Raw genomic sequence first — 6,351 nt, 5'->3', positions numbered from 1 at the left:
ACAAAAAAAAAAACAAAACACATTACAAAATCCTATGGGACAATGACACAAGGTAATAGTGTCCCTTACTTATGAGACTAAAGGTAAACTCTTAACTTTGAACTGAAAAAAAAACAAACAAAAAAAAAACAAAACACATTACAAAATCCTATGGGACAATGACACAAGGTAATAGTGTCCCTTCCAAACGGGAGGAATAGGGGAACAAAAATGAAGTGGACTGAAACAAGACTGAAACCCAGAAAGGCAAATATTAAGGCTGGTATCAGAGGCAAAGAGCAGTAAGATGTGAATTCCCAATGGTGTGGACAGACCAACCCCATGGCCCTGTTGGCCAAGCCTACGTCTTTTTACTTTTTCGGATATACTATAGCTGCAGAAACAACCTCTAAATTATACATTCATATATCTATGATAGGTAAAATCATATGTATTATTTATAAAGGCTTACTGTTGTCTAAACCATATTCACACATAATTTTAGCTATAATCTCTTAAAATATTATATGAACTATACCATTTGGCATCTGTAGTAGTAAAAAATGTCTTCAGTTTGATGAGATCAATCTGTTGCATGCCTCCTTTTTTGAAGTTGCTGTTACCTAATATATCCTAATTCTTTCCCTTACCACTTGGATTCTTGAATCAAGAATGATCTTTTCATCCATCCACCCAATTTCAGCTTTCTTTCCCATGGTGATAACACTTCATCCATATTTCAATAAAGATTTCAAAATGATATGTTGTTTAATTTCTCTAACTAAGATAAATGATATAATCAACAGGCAAACAGTTGTTACTGTATATTTATCTTATTGAAGAGAACAAAACAAAATATGATCACATAAAACTTAGACTTTGTCTTTAATAATAACTACAACTCATCCAAGTATTGTAATTTCAGAAATTTCAATCTTGACATATTTCTTATGTAGGATGACAATGACTGAAATAACTTTCTATCGCATAAAGATCTACGGGTCATGGAAGAAATCAGTTTTTTCAGTGTTACTGACTCATCTCATACCTTTCTTTCTTCTTGAGCCAGAATAAACTCCATAGTTCATAATCATGTCACTATATCACATGCAACCTCAATTACTAGGACCCGACAACCCTGCTAAAACACAACACTGTTTTCTTTATGCAGCAGAACATAATGACGCGAGGAAAACACAGAACCACACTGAGGAGGCGCCCTTTACGCTGATGCCCTCTACCATCACAGCAGTCTTCTGTCCCTTTCCCCAGTCTAGGCTCTGCCACTCTCCTCCATTAGCTGACCACAATCTGCTTTGCTTGTGAAACTTTTAAAGAAGTTTTGAAAATTTTTATGCAATTAGTACTTTTTAAAATGAAATATAAAATCTTTATCATAAATAGAAATAATTGCAAATTTTATAATTTTTAACAAAAACAAATGCATACTATTTAAAACATGGTTCATTTGCCCAATATATTTTTGTGACCACTATACACATTTTTAATTAATGAATTTTATTGGTACTTTTAAGGTATACAATGTAGTGATGTTCATTACTGGAAATTTGCACCTTTACATAAGCCATCTTGGTTCTCATTTTGTCCCCACTCCCCTGCCCTCCTTTCAACTCCTCCACCCCTCCTTATCTATAAAGACTGTTTCCCTTTTTTCTTTTTCTCATGTTAATTCCATTCCCATATTTCTTTTCCCCTACCCATCCCAATTCCCTTTCCCTTTTACACCTTTTCTTCCTATTTTGAATAATCTATTACAACTTTTAGTCCTTATTTACACTTTCAGTTTCTCACACTAGCAAAACTATTTGGTATTTACACATGTGTGTCCTATTTATTTCGCTCAAGAGTAGGGCCTCAAGGTGAGACATTTAGCTATAAATGTCTCTACTTTCTCATTCTTTACGGCTGAGTAGTACTCCATTTTATAGAAAAATCATATTTTCTTTATCAGTATGGAGATACCTCAAAGAACTAGGGTTGGAGATCCCTTTTGAACCTGCTATCCCCTGCTGGGTATCTTTCCCAAAGAATTAAAAGAATCCTACCACAGTGATATATGCTCACCCGTGTTCATAGCAGCACAGACTGCAATAGCTAAAACTTGGAAGCAGCCCAATTGACCATCAACTGGAGACTGGATAAAGAAAATGTGACCATTATATTTTAACTATTAATTAGTTCCTTGCTATCTTGATATCTTCTAATTGTCAGTTTATAAGTAGTGAAAATAGAAAAAATATATTCTAAATCTGGATGGGTGACAATCGTACAAGTGTATGATTTTAGAGGAATGCATCACAGTATAAAAACACTTGGTTTTTTATTTTTCTGATTTTTGTATTCCTGAATAGTATGCATATCAATGAATGGATACAATTGCTAAAATTAATTTGAGTTCAGTGCCACTGCTATTATTTGTTATATTTCTCATATATGTAAGAGTGAATAAGTGGATGTGTAAGAGGAAGAAGTGTTCTTACAGAAATATGTCAGTCTGTCAAATTTCTGAGTGCTAAAAATCACGACGATAAACCATCCAATGCAATAACACTACATTTGTATAACATTTTTAATTAATTAGTTCTTTCTTCAGCTTTGAAGAAAGGAAATAATTTAGAAAAGGGCTTGAGGTTTTGATTTTTGTAAAAGGGTTTGATGCTTAGCTATTTGATTCACTGCTTTCTTAATTCAAAGGACATTTCAAATTTGTGATTTTATTTAGAGATAAAAGGTTTTTTTTCTTACCCAGACACAATGCACCCTAGCAGAGATCAGAAGAATTGGTATGCATATGGTGAGTGCTTCTGTATTCTCGGGTAGATCAATTTTAGAGAAGAATACCATGAAGAGGAGGACTGTGAAAGTTCTTTTTTTTATTCTTAAATATGGTTTAATACTCTTCTCCATTTCTGTACATCACACCACCAAAATTTTGCTGCTTAGGATCTCTGAGGAGGCCATAGAGAATGCAAAGACTATGTTTTCACCCCCTCTCATTTGTGTTTGAATGTGTAAGTGTAATACACATCACTATATATTTCATTTTTAAAAAATCATCTATGACTGCATATCCACTGGAAAGTATACAGGGTGCGCAGCTCCTATCCTCTATGGCTGCATTAATTTCTCCTCTCTTCTCAATTCCCCTTGTCTTGTCCTCACTCGCAACTGATGCCCTTGCTTCCTGTACCAAGAAAACAGATTAAACAAAAGAAAACTTCTACAAATACCACTGACAAATGAATATGCTTGTGAGCATCTGTGCCCCTATATTTGCTTCTCGCCTTGTCCTAAAGACAAACGGTAGGCTCTTCTCTCCTAGGCCATTCCTTCCAATAGTCAACCCGATTCCCCTCCCTTTCACCTATCTGAAGAATTTGCTCAGGGGCGGAGATTTAGCTCAGTAGACCCACTGCTTGCCCCTCAAGTGCAAGGTCCCAAGTATGGTCCCTGGTACCAAACAAAAAGAACTGCTCAGCAATCATTGTCATTCTCTTACTAATATCATTACGTTTTCTTCTTTCATTTTATGACTTGAAGCAGCACCCCAATATGTGTCTCCCTCCACAGAAAATTCTTTATACCCCAATTTTGCCTCAAGCTACTCGCCCATCATCCTATTCTATTCCAAATTACGCCAAAACTGGTTGTGAGCTTCTGTGTACTAAACTTGGATTCCCCCCATGCATTCTTTCTGAACTCGCCCTCGTCCCCTTTCAGTCTTGCCTGCACCACGGAAGCTGCTATGACAAATGACTTCCACCTTTACCTCTCACAATATCCCACCCTGTTGGACTCCCTCATGCTCAGGCACCTACTGCTTCAAGCAAGGGTGCCACTCTCTCCTGGTTCTTCTACCTCATCGGCTATTCCTTCCAGGGTTCTGGCTGCTTTCACCTCATCTCCCCGACTCTTCACCATGACGTGGTCCAGGACCTGGTCATCAGAACGCAGTGGTCACAGCCTTTCTCCCCGCACCACTCTTTTGTTTGGGCCAAAACACTGCTGCTCAAGTGGCTCTGACTCACAATCAACTCTACCTCCTGATTAGCCTTTAGCTCTGCTTTTGCTGCTTCTGTGACCTCTCTGGAGATTTTACTACACCTTTCCTTCACAGGTATGGTGTACTGTCAAAGAGTAAGTATACAAGGCTCCTTGTAACAGCAGTACAGCTCAGGCTTTTTATCTCCTGTATTTCTCCACATCATCTTTTCAGCACTGTTACAACAAGAATGTTACCGTGGAGTGGAAGGGGATTTAAAAACACACTCATAACATTTGGAAGAGGAGCATGGAAAGGCTGGAACAGACAACGTTGAAGTCTAGGATTGCCCTAGTTATGGACCATTATATTTATGTGCCTCACATGTGATTATGCTAGCAGGAATATAAGTTCAAAAGACTTTAAAATTAACAGTTCTTTATCTAATTATTTTATATGATATGAACTTGGGAGGGAAGGTCAGTTACTTATTATCAAAGCTCCCTTACAAAAACCATTAACATAACATCCTAGAATGCAAAATACATATATTTTGGCAATTTAGAGACAATTTAATGCTTTTATTGATCTCACCTCATTTCAGGGAAGGTTAAAAAGCAATAAATACCTAAAAGAATAGAGTAAGCATAAAGTTTTAAGTGTTTGACATCATTGGTAATGGAATATTTTGCTGCATATCCTAGGATACATTTATTCCATTTCATTTATTTTTGCTTTCATTTGTCCTTTAAGGATTCCTTCAATATCACATATAATGTTTCAATGTGAATGAGCACATCTGAAGGAGAAATGTTTAAATTCTAGCAGACTGTGAGATTAATAAACCATAAAAATTTGACATTACTACAGAGGCTGGGCCTTAATTGCCTTTAGACACAGATTTATTCCCTATGCCCCATACAAACCTAGTTCTGACTTTTGAGATAGCAAAACAACTGCTAGGACAAAACTGTTTCTTTGCTCAAGGCATATACTAGTAGTCATAACACTAATATTGATTGATCTAAGGTACATATTTTAAATAGTCAAAGATGCTAATCAATTTTAGGCTTGCCCACTGAGCAACCAGTTGTGGAGGTGTCATAATCAAACTCACCATGTACCGAGTCCGTGTCTAGCTGTAATTCAGGATATAACTGGAACTAATAAATGAGGAAAATGATCGAGGAATAATTCTGGTAATAATGCCCAAATGCAATCATCATGAAATCAGTGGATAGGTCCAAATAAAATGAAAGGTTAATCATTAAATGAAAATGTTGTTCTAAATCAGTGATTTACTCTTTAAAGTTAAAGATGGCTCTTCGCTTGAGTTCCATTGTTGCACACTTATAATAGCACAGTTAAGGCTCGCGTCTAGATGCCCCCCCAAAGTCTTAATACACTCATCGGTGGGGCTTTTGGGAGGTGGCTGGATTATGGGTGTGATACTGGATTAAGAGTGTGGCAGTGGATGATCCCACTGATTGGTTCAGCGTAGTCCTGGGTGTGGCCCGATGGATTTACTGAGGACAGAAGCCCCACTCTGGGCCTGGGAGGGTGGCACCAACCAAGAGGCTTGTAGCCTGGATGGAATATAAAGGAAATGGAGGTGTGCGTTTTTTTTGTCCGCATGTTTTTCTGTCTGCCTTGCCATAGACTGCTTCTCTTCTGCCATCCCCCTCTGCCATGCTTCCCTGCCTTAGTGCTAGCTGACTACAGACTGAAACCTCTACAAATTGTGTGCTAAAACAAACCTTTCCTCCTTTAACTGGTGGGTGTCAGGGATGGTGTCTAAGCAAAAAAAAAGTAACTAAACACACTTCTTCTCTGTTAGAAATATATTCCAACACTCCCAGCAGAATCTAAAACTGCAGATAATAAGCACTAAAATTTGTACACACACTATGCATTTTCCTATACATATGTAACTACGACAAAAGCTAACTTACCAACTAGGCACAGTAAGATAGTCATTGCAAAGTTAATGCCTTTTCCAACTTACTTAAGCAATTGTCATGCACTGTGGCAATAACTTTTGAAGTCTGAGGTACAAAAGCAAATCTATGTTGAATTTTTTTCTTCACAATTTCATGGAGCAAAGACTTATTCTTACAGAAGGATCTTAGAAACATCAGCACATCAGCCCACAATGTTTTCACCCATCTTTCTCCTTAAGAACTCTATCTTTTTACTTAAGGCAAGTACATTGGCTTCTTTTGGGATGTCTGAATTCAAGCATCATCACTTTGCACTTTAATAGTCTTACTAATTAAAGTAAGATTCAGTGGAACACAAGCACTGCTGTATCACAACAATATCTTTGCTTGTGTGCAGACTAAGAAGCAGGTAGTATATATAGTGAGGAA

This window comes from Fukomys damarensis, unplaced genomic scaffold (genome assembly GCF_012274545.1).
Source record: "Fukomys damarensis isolate Sample0158 unplaced genomic scaffold, DMR_v1.0_HiC HiC_scaffold_32, whole genome shotgun sequence".
NCBI classification, from domain to species: Eukaryota; Metazoa; Chordata; class Mammalia; order Rodentia; family Bathyergidae; genus Fukomys; species Fukomys damarensis.
The sequence above is the reverse complement of the archived record's forward strand: the minus strand, read 5'-3'. Positions refer to the sequence as shown.